Below are 14463 nucleotides of genomic sequence, written 5' to 3' on the forward strand. Positions count from 1 at the left end.
CGCCTAGAGTGTGCTCACTTGCGGCGTTCCAGCACGGCAAAAGCGCGCATTGCGGCTCTGCAGCGCCGACACCACCTGCCGGAACATCGCATCATATGTGACCTACCTACCAGGTGGAATTCCACGTTACATATGTTGGAGCGGTTGTGTGAGCAGCAGCAAGCTGTAATGGAGTACCAGCTGTATCAGGCGCAAAGAAGTCGCACTACGCGCCGTACAGACTTCACAACCACAGAGTGGGCCACTATGAATGACGTCTGCCAGGTTTTGCGTCCCTTTGATTATTCCATGCGGATGGCGAGTGCAGATGATGCACTAGTCAGCATGACTGTCCCCCTTATCTGCCTGCTTGAAAAATCACTGCAAGCGCTAAGGGATGATGTTGTGGAAGAGGTGGAGGATGAGGATTCACCACTTCCATCATCTTCTGGACAGTCAGCGCCACGTGGTTCCTCACAAACGCGTAGGCAGGGGACAGTTTGTGAGGAGGATGAGGAGGAGTCAATGGAGGAGGAAGACATCCGTCCAGAGGAGGGAGTTACACAATTGTCCAGTACTCAGTGTGTACAGCGAGGGTGGGGTGATGACGAGCAGGCAGAGATCACGCCTCCAGCAGGGGACAGCATTTCTTGGGCAGTTGGCAGTCTGCAGCACATGGTGGATTACATGCTGCAGTGCCTGAGAAACGACCGCCGCATCGCCCACGTTCTCAACATGTCTGATTATTGGGTGTTCACCCTCCTCGATCCTCGCTACCGGGACAACGTAGAAAACCTCATCACACCGTTGAACCGGGAGCGAAAAATGCGGGAGTACCAAGACACACTGGTGAATTCCATCATCTTCTCCATTCCAAGTGAGAGAAGTGCTGCTAGTGCATTACAAAGCAGCTCAGTGCGTCCAGGCAGTGGTGGAGGCTCTGCACAAAGAGGGAGCAGAAGCAGTGCCTCTGCCCAAGGCAAGACCAGTATGGCCCAACTGTGGCACAGTTTTCTGTGCCCGCCACAAAAGTCTACACCATCACAGATGGCTCCAGTCAGCAGGAGGCAACGGTTCCGTCAGATGGTGACAGACTACATGTCTTGCCCTCTTGCTGTACTCCCAGACGGCTCTTCACCTTTCAAGTTTTGGGTCTCAAAGCTGGATACATGGCCAGAGCTAAGCCAGTATGCATTGGAGGTGCTGGCTTGCCCTGCGGCTAGTGTATTATCGGAATGCGTCTTTAGTGCTGCAGGTGGTGTACTAACTGACCGTCGCATGCGACTATCCTCCGATAACGTTGACCGGCTTACTTTCCTGAAAATGAACAAGGCCTGGATCTCGAAGGAATTTGCTACTCCTCTTCCTGATTAAATAATTAGGTGACTGTCTACGTTATCCAGGTCTCCTGTTGTGTTCATCTTTCTACCACCTGAACTTAAATTCCTGGGCTCCAACACCGCCAGTTGAGGCTCGGAAGTGCCATCTGCACAGTCAAAACATACGACCCAGTATTATTGGGTTTCAGTAACGTCAGCTGATCCCCAGCTGTGTAGCCGGCAATGTGTCTTGCGACCGCCACGCTGACACAACAACTGAAATGTAAGGGAACCTGTCCCCCCCCCCCAAGGCGTTTGTTACTGAAAGAGCCACCTTGTGCAGCAGTAATGCTGCACAAGGAAAAGGTAGCTATTTTCATTATGCTCCTTGTACACGCAGAACTTAACACTTATAAAATGTGTCCACTGATACCGTAAAACCGTCCCGGAGGTGGGACTTTCCTTCGTAATATGACGCAGCACAGCTGTCATTCCTACCCCCTCGGCGCCGTGCCCCGGCTCCTCAGCGTTGTTTGATTCCGTCCCGGAGCCTGCGCTGTTATGTTATCCCTTGGCCAGGCACACTTAGCGCTGCCCATCTTCTGACATCATTTGGTGTCAGGCTGGCTGCGCCTGTGCGGCCGCGCTGGCCGAGAGCCCGCCTCGCATTGTCTTCTGATTTAATCCCACTGGGGGCCTGAGATCCATGGACATGCGCAGTGCATATCTGAACCTCCGCCTCTCTCTCATCTCCCTACGCCTTCTTCAGACTGTGCGCCGTCAGCTGATCCCTAATAGCATGCCACGGCCATGACGCCGCACAGTCTGAAGAAGCCGTAGGGAGGGGAGTGAGAGGCGAGGATATGCACTGCGCATGGCCACGGATCCCAGGCCCGCGGTGGGATTACATTAGACGACACTGCGAGGCGGGCTCTCGGCCAGCGCGGCTGCACAGGCGCAGCCAGCCTGACACCAAATGATGTCAGAAGATGGGCAGCGCTAAGTGTGCCTGGCCAAGGGATAACATAACAGCGCAGGCTCCAGGACGGAATCAAACAACGCTGAGGAGCCGGGGCACGGCGCCGAGGGGGTAGGAATGACAGCTGTGCTGCGTCATATTACGAAGGAAAGTCCCACCTCCGGGACGGTCTCACGGTTTCAGGGGACACATTTTATAAGTGTTTAGTTCTGTGTTTGCAAGGAGCATAATGAAAAGAGCCACCTTTTCCTTTTGCATCTTTTGTGCTGCACAAGCTGGCTCTTTCAGCTACAAACGCCTTGGGGGGGGTTAAAGGTTCCCTTTCGACTTTCTCCAATCAGGCTTCGGCCTATATTGTGTTCCTCTGCTTCTCCTCCTGTCCCTGGGCTCCAACACCGCTAGTTGCTGTCCAGAAGTGCTGTACGCACAGAGCCAAACACCTCGCCAATGTGTTAGTGGGGTTCAGTAACGCCTGCTGCTCCCCTGCTGTGTGTGTGGCAATCCCTCCTATCTCCTCCACCTCCTCCTCCTGCTGTCCCTGGGCTCCAACACCGCTAGTTGTTGCCTGGTAGTGCTGTACGCACAGTCCCAACAGTCGCTCCTCTGTTATTGGTGTTCAGTAACGTCAGCTGTTCCCCAGCTGTGTGTGTGGCAATCCCTCCTATCTCCTCCACCTCCTCCTCCTGCTGTCCCTGGGCTCCAACACCGCTAGTTGTTGCCTGGTAGTGCTGTACGCACAGTCCCAACAGTCGCTCCTCTGTTATTGGGGTTCAGTAACGTCAGCTGTTCCCCAGCTGTGTGTGTGGCAATCCCTCCTATCTCCTCCACCTCCTCCTCCTCCTCCTGTCCCTGGGCTCCAACACCGCTAGTTGTTGCCTGGTAGTGCTGTACGCACAGTCCCAACAGTCGCTCCTCTGTTATTGGGGTTCAGTAACGTCAGCTGTTCCCCAGCTGTGTGTGTGGCAATCCCTCCTATCTCCTCCACCTCCTCCTCCTCCTGTCCCTGGGCTCCAACACCGCTAGTTGTTGCCTGGTAGTGCCGTACGCACAGTCCCAACAGTCGCTCCTCTGTTATTGGGGTTCAGTAACGTCAGCTGTTCCCCAGCTGTGTGTGTGGCAATCCCTCCTATCTCCTCCACCTCCTCCTCCTGCTGTCCCTGGGCTCCAACACCGCTAGTTGTTGCCTGGTAGTGCTGTACGCACAGTCCCAACAGTCGCTCCTCTGTTATTGGGGTTCAGTAACGTCAGCTGTTCCCCAGCTGTGTGTGTGGCAATCCCTCCTATCGCCTCCACCTCCTCCTCCTCCTGTTCCTGGGCTCCAACACCGCTAGTTGTTGCCTGGTAGTGCTGTACGCACAGTCCCAACAGTCGCTCCTCTGTTATTGGGGTTCAGTAACGTCAGCTGTTCCCCAGCTGTGTGTGTGGCAATCCCTCCTATCTCCTCCACCTCCTCCTCCTCCTGTCCCTGGGCTCCAACACCGCTAGTTGTTGCCTGGTAGTGCTGTACGCACAGTCCCAACACTCGCTCCTCTGTTATTGGGGTTCAGTAACGTCAGCTGTTCCCCAGCTGTGTGTGTGGCAATCCCTCCTATCTCCTCCACCTCCTCCTCCTGCTGTCCCTGGGCTCCAACACCGCTAGTTGTTGCCTGGTAGTGCTGTACGCACAGTCCCAACAGTCGCTCCTCTGTTATTGGGGTTCAGTAACGTCAGCTGTTCCCCAGCTGTGTGTGTGGCAATCCCTCCTATCTCCTCCACCTCCTCCTGTCCCTGGGCTCCAACACCGCTAGTTGTTGCCTGGTAGTGCTGTACGCACAGTCCCAACAGTCGCTCCTCTGTTATTGGTGTTCAGTAACGTCAGCTGTTCCCCAGCTGTGTGTGTGGCAATCCCTCCTATCTCCTCCACCTCCTCCTCCTGCTGTCCCTGGGCTCCAACACCGCTGGTTGTTGCCTGGTAGTGCTGTATGCACAGTCCCAACAGTCGCTCCTCTGTTATTGGGGTTCAGTAACGTCAGCTGTTCCCCAGCTGTGTGTGTGGCAATCCCTCCTATCTCCTCCACCTCCTCCTCCTGCTGTCCCTGGGCTCCAACACCGCTAGTTGTTGCCTGGTAGTGCTGTACGCACAGTCCCAACAGTCGCTCCTCTGTTATTGGGGTTCAGTAACGTCAGCTGTTCCCCAGCTGTGTGTGTGGCAATCCCTCCTATCTCCTCCACCTCCTCCTCCTCCTGTCCCTGGGCTCCAACACCGCTAGTTGTTGCCTGGTAGTGCTGTACGCACAGTCCCAACAGTCGCTCCTCTGTTATTGGGGTTCAGTAACGTCAGCTGTTCCCCAGCTGTGTGTGTGTGGCAATCCCTCCTATCTCCTCCACCTCCTCCTCCTGCTGTCCCTGGGCTCCAACACCGCTAGTTGTTGCCTGGTAGTGCTGTACGCACAGTCCCAACAGTCACTCCTCTGTTATTGGGGTTCAGTAACGTCAGCTGTTCCCCAGCTGTGTGTGTGGCAATCCCTCCTATCTCCTCCACCTCCTCCTCCTGCTGTCCCTGGGCTCCAACACCGCTAGTTGTTGCCTGGTAGTGCTGTATGCACAGTCCCAACAGTCGCTCCTCTGTTATTGGGGTTCAGTAACGTCAGCTGTTCCCCAGCTGTGTGTGTGGCAATCCCTCCTATCTCCTCCACCTCCTCCTCCTCCTGTCCCTGGGCTCCAACACCGCTAGTTGTTGCCTGGTAGTGCTGTACGCACAGTCCCAACAGTCGCTCCTCTGTTATTGGGGTTCAGTAACGTCAGCTGTTCCCCTGCTGTGTGTGTGGCAATCCCTCCTATCTCCTCCACCTCCTCCTCCTCCTGTCCCTGGGCTCCAACACCGCTAGTTGTTGCCTGGTAGTGCTGTACGCACAGTCCCAACAGTCGCTCCTCTGTTATTGGGGTTCAGTAACGTCAGCTGTTCCCCAGCTGTGTGTGTGGCAATCCCTCCTATCTCCTCCACCTCCTCCTCCTCCTGTCCCTGGGCTCCAACACCGCTAGTTGTTGCCTGGTAGTGCTGTACGCACAGTCCCAACACTCGCTCCTCTGTTATTGGGGTTCAGTAACGTCAGCTGTTCCCCAGCTGTGTGTGTGGCAATCCCTCCTATCTCCTCCACCTCCTCCTCCTCCTCCTGTCCCTGGGCTCCAACACTGCTAGTTGCTGTCCAGAAGTGCTGTACGCACAGAGCCAAACACCTCGCCAATGTGTTAGTGGGGTTCAGCACCGCCAGCTGTTCCCCTGCTGTGTATACGGCAACGTGTACTGCGACCGCCACGCAGGCACAACAAGTTAAATTTAAGGGAACCTGTCCCCCCCCCAGGCGTTTGTTACTGAAGGAGCCAGCTTGTGCAGCAGTAATGATGCAAAGGGAAAAAGTGCCTCTTTTCGTGGTGCTCCTTGCACATGCTGAACCTAACACTTATGAAATGTGTCCCCTCACACTGTTAAACCGTTTGGTAGGTGGACCTTTCCTTTGTCATGTGACGCAGCACAGCCGTCATTCTTACCCCCTTGGCGCCGTGCGCCGCATCCTCAGCGTTGTTTGAATCTGTCCTGGAGCCTGCGCTGTTAGGTTACCCCTTGGCCATGCACACATTTTGCGCTGCCCGTCTTCTGACATCATTTGGTGTCAGGCTGGCTGCGCCTGTGCGGCCGCGCTGCCCGAGAGCCCGCCTCGCATTGTCTTCTGATTTAATCCCACTTGGGGCCTGAGATCCATGGACATGCGCAGTGCATATCTGAACCTCCACCTCTCACTCATCTCCCTACAGCTTCTTCAGACTGTGCGGTGTCAGCTGATCCCTAATAGCATGCCACGGCCGTGACACCGCACAGTCTGAAGAAGCCGTAGGGAGGGGAGTGAGAGGCGAGGATATGCACTGCGCATGGCCACGGATCCCAGGCCCGCGGTGGGATTACATTAGATGACACAGCGAGGCGGGCTCTCGGCCAGTGCGGCCGCACAGGCGCAGCCAGCCTGACACCAAATGATGTCAGAAGACGGGCAGCGCAAAATGTGTGCATGGCCAAGGGCTAACCTAACAGCGCAGGCTCCGGGACAGATTCAAACAACGCTGAGGAGGCGGCGCACGGCGCCAAGGGGGTAAGAATGACGGCTGTGCTGCGTCACATGACAAAGGAAAGTTCCACCTACCGGACGGTTTAACGGTGTGAGGGGACACATTTCATAAGTGTTAGGTTCAGCATGTGCAAGGACCATAATTAAAAGAGCTAAGTTTACCTTTTCCAGCATTACTGCTGTACACGATGGCTCTTTCAGCTACAAAAGCCTGGGGGGGGGGGTTAAAGGTTCCCTTTCAACTTGCTCCAGTGCAGGCTTTGGCCTACACTCCGCTCCCCCTGCTCCTCCTGTTGACCCTGGGCTCTAACACCGCCAGTTGGGGCCCTGATGTGCTAGCTGCACAGAGAAAAACACCAGCCAATGTGTCAGTGGGGTCCAGCACCGCCAGCTGTTCCCCTGCTGTGTAGCCGGCAACGTGTCCTGCGACCGTCACGCAGACACAACAGACCCAAAGCTGCCGCCAGTGCAGGCTTCGGCCTACACTCCCCTCCCCCTGCTCCTCCTCCTGCTCCTCCTCCTGCTGACCCTGGGCTCTAACACCGCCAGTTGGGGCCCAGATGTGCTAGCTGCACAGAGAAAAACACCAGCCAATGTGTCAGTGGGGTCCAGCACCGCCAGCTGTTCCCCTGCTGTGTAGCCGGCAACGTGTCCTGCGACAGCCACGCAGACACAAGAACTGAAATTGAAGGGAACCTGTCCCCCCTCCCCCAGGTGTTTCTATGTTTTACAGCCACCTTGTACAGCAGTAATGCTGCATGTGTGCAAGGTGGCTCAAAAACTTATTCTCCTTGCCCATGGGGAACTGAACACGTCTAAAATGTGTCCTCTGTGACCATTTAACCGTCTCGGAGTTGTGACTTTCCTTTGTAATGACACGCTGCAACCCCCTTGGTAGCGCTGCCCGTCTTCTGGCATCATTGTTTGGCTGGCTGCGCCTCTGCGGCCGCCCTGACCCACACAACGCCCCTCGGTGTCTTATTTATTTGGACTGCGAGGGTGTGATTGATTGGCATGAGCAGTGCCTATGTTCGCCTGTCCCTCATCTCCTTCCGCCTTCTTCAGACTGTGCGGCTTCATGGCCGTGGCATGCGATAAGGGATCAGCTGACGCCGCACAGTCTGAAGCGGGTGTAAGGACCCGAGTGTGAGAGGCGAACATATGTACTGCGCCAGGCCATGAATCCCAGCCCCGCAGTGTTTTAACTATGTAAAGACACTGCGGGGCTGGGATTCATGGTCATCGCAAAGCGCAACGGCCGACATGAAATGATGTCAGAAGATGGGCAGCGCTAACAGCGCAAGGCCAAGGGATAACACGACAGCGCTGACTCCTGTACAGCAAATAACAACGCTCAGGAGGCTGCGCTCAGCACCAAGGTGGGATTCTTGACATCTGTGCTGCGTCTCATTACGAAGGGAACTCTCGCCTCCAACACAGTTTGACTGTATAAAGGGCTAAATGTTATACGTGTTTCATTCAGCGTGTGCAAGGAGAAAAATTAAAAGAGCAACCTTTGACTTGTGCAGCACTACTGCTGCATAAGCTGTGGCTCTTCTAGTTTGTAACCCCTGAGGGGGGGTTAAAGGTTACTTTTAAAATCGGTTCAATTAGGCTTCGGCCTACACTCTGCTCCACCTGCAGAGCCCGGGCTCCAACACCGCTAGTTGCTGTCCGGAAGTGCTGGCTGCACAGAGCCAAACACCTCGCCAATGTGTCAGTGGGGTCCAGCACCGCCAGCTGTTCCCCTGCTGTGTAGCCGGCAACGTGTCCTGCGACCGCCACGCAGACACAACAGACCCAAAGCTGCCGCCAGTGCAGGCTTCGGCCTACACTCCCCTTCCCCTGCTCCTCCTCCTGCTCCTCCTCCTGCTGACCCTGGGCTCTAACACTGCCAGTTGGGGCCCAGATGTGCTAGCTGCACAGAGAAAAACACCAGCCAATGTGTCAGTGGGGTCCAGCACCGCCAGCTGTTCCCCTGCTGTGTAGCCGGCAACGTGTCCTGCGACAGCCACGCAGACACAAGAACTGAAATTGAAGGGAACCTGTCCCCCCTCCCCCAGGTGTTTCTATGTTTTACAGCCACCTTGTACAGCAGTAATGCTGCATGTGTGCAAGGTGGCTCGGAAACTTATTCTCCTTGCCCATGGGGAACTGAACACGTCTAAAATGTGTCCTCTGTGACCATTTAACCGTCCCGGAGGTGTGACTTTCCTTTGTAATGACACGCTGCAACCCCCTTGGTAGTGCTGCCCGTCTTCTGGCATCATTGTTTGGCTGGCTGCACCTCTGCGGCCGCCCTGACCCACACAACGCCCCTCGGTGTCTTATTTATTTGGACTGCGAGGGTGTGATTGATGGGCATGAGCAGTGCCTATGTTCGCCTGTCCCTCATCTCCTTCCGCCTTCTTCAGGCTGTGCGGCTTCATGGCCGTGGCATGCGATAAGGGATCAGCTGACGCCGCACAGTCTGAAGCGGGTGTAAGGACCCGAGTGCGAGAGGCGAACATATGTACTGCGCCAGGCCATGAATCCCAGCCCCGCAGTGTTTTAACTATGTAAAGACACTGCGGGGCTGGGATTCATGGTCATCGCAAAGCGCAACGGCCGACATTAAATGATGTCAGAAGATGGGCAGCGCTAACAGCGCAAGGCCAAGGGATAACACGACAGCGCAGACTCCTGTACAGCAAATAACAATGCTCAGGAGGCTGCGCTCAGCACCAAGGTGGGATTCTTGACATCTGTGCTGCGTCTCATTACGAAGGGAACTCTCGCCTCCAACACAGTTTGACTGTATAAAGGGCTAAATGTTATACGTGTTTCATTCAGCGTGTGCAAGGAGAAAAATTAAAAGAGCAACCTTTGACTTGTGCAGCACTACTGCTGCATAAGCTGTGGCTCTTCTAGTTTGTAACCCCTGAGGGGGGGTTAAAGGTTACTTTTAAAATCGGTTCAATTAGGCTTCGGCCTACACTCTGCTCCACCTGCAGAGCCCGGGCTCCAACACCGCTAGTTGCTGTCCGGAAGTGCTGGCTGCACAGAGCCAAACACCTCGCCAATGTGTCAGTGGGGTTCAGCACCGCCAGCTGTTCCCCTGCTGTGTAGCCGGCAACGTGTCCTGCGACCGCCACGCAGACACAACAGACCCAAAGCTGCCGCCAGTGCAGGCTTCGGCCTACACTCCCCTCCCCTGCTCCTCCTTCTGCTGACCCTGGGCTCTAACACCGCCAGTTGGGGCTCTAGGAAGACAAGCTTGAATAGGTCCCCAACCTGGTTCCAGTACCGTCAGCTGGTTCCGGGCAGAGCCTTTGGCTTAGGTGCCTCGCTCTGAGTATCCGAGTTCCACCAACGTCAGGTGGTCCTTGGTAGTGCTTTCAGGCACGGGTACCTCCTGCTTAGTAACCGGGTTCCAGTAACGTCAGCTGGTCCTCGGTAGTTCCATTGGCTCTTGGACCTTCGGCTACTCATCCGGGTTCCAGTACCGTCAGCTGGTTCTCGGCAGTGTCTTTTGCTCTTGTACCTTCTGCTCCCCATCCTGGTTCCAGTACCGTCAGCTGGTTCCGGGCAGAGCCTTTGGCTTAGGTGCCTCCCTCTGGGTATCCGAGTTCCACCAACGTCAGGTGGTCCTTGGTAGTGCTTTCAGGCACGGGTACCTCCTGCTTAGTAACCGGGTTCCAGTAACGTCAGCTGGTCCACGGTAGTTCCATTGGCTCTTGGACCTTCGGGTAGCCATCCGAGTTCCAGTTCCATCAGCTGTTTCTCGGCATTTTCTCAGCCTTCTTGTACCTTCTGCTACATTTCCAAGTTCAAGACCCTAAAGACGATGACCCAGAAGACCACCCCTAAGATGATGACGACACCAGAGACGACAACCACCGAGATGACGACGACCCTGGAGACGATGACCCTGAAGACGACCCCGATGACGACGACCCCGGAGACGACGACCCTGGAGACGACGACGACGACAACCTGGAAGACCGAGAAGCAGAAGAACAAGAGGCTGCAGAACAAAGAGCAGAAGAACATTAAGCATAAGACTAAATATCAGAGCAAAAGATATTATCTAAATTATAAGCAGAAGAAGACTAAGCAGTGTATGGGGGTGAGTCCGTTCCTCCTCGTGGTGCCCCTGGATAAAGCCTGATGCTGCAGGCCAAACTGAACGCGGACAAATGTAACTCTTTTGTGACAGGCAGAACGGAAGGTGTAATCTTCAAACTTTTATAGATAACAACTACGGGAATGCCTGTCACATAAGAATATGATGAAGAAGTTGAATATGAAGAAGATAATAGTTAAATAAAAAGAATATGAACAATGTAACAAAAAAAAAATAGGTAGAAGATGAAGAAGAAGATGAATAAGGCGAAGAAGTTGATGTCAAAGAAGCTGATGATGAGGATAATGAAGAAGAAAGTGTGGGAGAAGAAAAAAAGAAGGTGAAGGGCGTGGAAGTAGTGAAACATCAATATCTGACAAAATAAGTAAAAAATTAACATAGTCAAAATATTTCTAAGGACGAACGTCATAAAAAAAAATAAAAATCCTGCTATTCTATTTGATTGGGCTAAACCTCTGTGCCTTTAATGTCTCCGCCACCTCCCCCAATACATCCTACATTATTCTTAGTTGTTTTCCTTCATGTACAATTAACCTACAAGGAAAGAAAGGGTTTATTTTAATTCCGATATTTTCGTCCCATTGACTTGCATTGGGATCGGGTATCGGTATCGGATTAGATCCGATACTTTGACGGTATCGGCCGATACTTTCCGATACCGATACTTTCCGATATCGGAAGGTATCGCTCAACACTACTGATGACTGTAAAATCCAGCTGCCATGTGCCTTAATAAAAAGTGTTTATTTTATATAACCCATTGATAATTGATCCCTTCCCCCGCAGGATCGTGCTAATGATAGGTCATTTACAGAACATGTAATTTATAAATCATAAAAGTCAATCTGTAAAATGCCGTAAACATTCCTGCAAATCTAGAACTAAAAGAGAGTTGTTTCTGTATCTAGGGTAATTTTGTATAGCTGAAGGAACATATAATGAAGGGGTATAAAAGAACATTACATTACTCAGCTATTGTTCTCTGAAATACCTCACCTAGAGGATAATAACTACACACAAATAAGAAAGGAGCCGCAAATTCTTTCATCCTCTGATTGTTGTTTTCCTGCATGGATCTCCGCTGAGTGGTTTGTTCAGTTTGGTTCTTTTATTCTCATCTAAACTCCATGTAATTAAGAAAATGCTTGTCATCAGGGAATGCTGGTCATTTTGAGTGCCCTACTTCTGTCATATTTGCAGTTCGGAAGAAACAGAGATTAGTGGCTCAGACCTGAAGACACAAAGGTTTGACCATGAGCTTGTTCAGAACAAGGTTTACTGTTTGATAGGCTGGTAAAATTAAAAAAGTCAAAAATGTAAAAGATCCTTTTTATTTACCCTCTGGAAGAGGAAGAGTACGTCATGTGAAAACCTAAGTTCTACCCTGATCCTCCTCTTTCTGTAAGCCCACAGATAGTTCTGGTCAGAATCGATTCACAGGACTTGGGCCAATGGCCTCATCAGTGATTTGTGACTGTCAGATGGCATTCATGGCCCTTCTTTTGATCAGCCATTGTGAGATAGCGCTCACTGAATGTGTTGGGGAACCCTCACTTGGCAGTGGGATTAAGGCACACAGGAATGATTTTCCACTTAAACAGTCCATGCGGTTTATTTAGACAATACATATACCGCATAAAGTACAGTCCATTTAATTACATCAATGAAACATGTTATGGCCACCGGTCTGTTCCAATAGCAGGCACACTTGTCTGCCTTTCTTACAACCTCCTTGTCCGAAGTTACCTCCCAGGAGCTCTGCTCCTGACTTCCAGGGAAGCTGCCTTACTGGGATCACTGACCTGTACTATGACTTACTCAACAATCCCCAACCTGTCAGTTCCAGACCCTCTGAAGGACAGTAACTTTCCCTAACTCAGGCAGCCATCACGGACTCTGCAGGCACATCTCCTCCTCCTCGTGCTTTCCAGGAAAACCTGTCCTCTTCCAGGATCTTCCAAAACAGAGACCATGTGACCAAACAACAGTTTCATTATATCGCATGAGAAACACCCATTAATGGGAGGTAGGTGGTTAGCCAGACCCACCCAACTCTCTGGCTAACCTGCAAGCCCAGCCCTCATAAACTAAACAAGGCTTGTGGAACTACAGGTCCCAGAAAAACATTCCAGGCTTACAGCGCAGAGGACATCCGCCTCTGTGACACATACCGGCCATTCACAATAACGCTGGTCACTGTCTGGCACCACATCACATGTGTCACGCCACAAAAGTGATATGACATCAGCATGTCTAATCAAAAGAGGAGCTGGGTATGCTGTCAAGTAAAAATGGTTTGCAGGGCCCTCTTCCAGTGGTAGATAATCCTGACGTGGCCACAGGACTACACCCTGCGAATGGATCTGCACCATCTCTAGTGACACTGTGACAAAAGCACTCAAAAATAGGAATGAAGACAGGGAGGAATAAACTAAATAGGAATGAGGACAAAGGAAAATACACTCACGTATTACAGCAAACTCCAGATCACTACAACTACAACTCCCAACTACACAGCTTAGCACGTAGAATAGGAAGAAGATTCTTTCACTTGCAAGGAAGAAATGCCCAGAGCTAGTATATTGTATGAGGGAAGCAGAGTTGATTAGCATCAGCAACACCTGTGTGCGCAAAAGCTGAATGTTCCCAGCCAGCATGGAAAGAGTCCTTAACCTCTCCAGCGCTGAAGATAAACAAATCCATATAAAATAGGTAAGGTATCACACCATTTCTAAGGAGGACCAGAGATTCATTACCCATTGTGACCTTCTAACTCCAGGTCTCCCAGGGGGACATGAAACCCTCCTGACACCTGCATAACAAAACTAAACAAGAAAGCAGCCGGGTGCATCTAGTAGCCGTCTACAATCCAAATCTGGAGGTGCTAAGGGGAGCTGCACTGAAACTAAACCCTTTACTGCAAAAAGATGCCCGATTACAATCCATATTTCCAGACCCCCCACTTCTGTGTTTTAGGCAGCCCCAAAAATCTAAGAAGCATCATTGTCAGAAGCTCCTTGTCTTCTCCAACAGCTACAGAAATCTTTCCCTGTAAGCAGACAAAAACGTAATACCTTGTTTTAATTGGACAACCTCTTTAATATTTCAATTTCTGGATCTCTTGAAAACGACCTTTCCTGGTGCCTGGCTATCCTGAAAGGATATTGCAGTGCTGCTGAGTTCATCGACTTAAAGTGACATAAACACATTTTTAATACGGGGGGGGGGGGGGGGGGGTTGGGGAGCATGGTAACATGAGTGACCTTAAAGCTATGCATAAATTAAAGGCAGTGCTGCCAATTATTATAGATGCCCCTGGAAAATGGCAAGAAATCCCCAACTCTCAGTGTTAATGTCTAAGCATTGACTAAACCTTCTAAAAACAGCATTTTGGGAAAAAAATTCCTCTGCTAGGGTACTTTGTCATTAGACAGAGCTCATTCATCCAATCTCTCGTTCAAAGGTTGGAGATTTGGTGTTGAGGGGACGTTACCCCTAAAAGGGGCAAATGATACAAATCTTCAGCGACTTGATTAGTGGATCGTAAGCATGCCTCTCTCGGGAGGCCGGCTGTACAAGTTGACAAGCACGATCAAATGTCAATTTAGAGATCTCTCTTGTGATCTTTTTCACTGGTGGACACAGACAGAAGAGGGTCCCTGTGTAAGAACAAAATATGGGCCCTTTGCAGTCTCATAGCTCATCATAATGCATAACTCCACATGTTTTGAGTTGGAAATGGGCCCCTTACATCTTGGGCCCCTGTGCGGCTGTACATGTTGCACCCCTGATCTATTTATGTTCAGGACTGTACATTTACAAGGGGGTATCATCTACATCTTGAGGAAAGAGAGTTTCTACACTAGAAAATCCTTTTTTGGAAAAATTTGCAAGTGGTGAGTTAAAAACTGTCTTGGATGCCTCTTTTGAATTCAATAGTATTTCAAGATATGAATACTA

The sequence above is a fragment of the Ranitomeya variabilis genome, chromosome 1 (genome assembly GCF_051348905.1).
Source record: "Ranitomeya variabilis isolate aRanVar5 chromosome 1, aRanVar5.hap1, whole genome shotgun sequence".
Lineage (NCBI taxonomy): Eukaryota > Metazoa > Chordata > Amphibia > Anura > Dendrobatidae > Ranitomeya > Ranitomeya variabilis.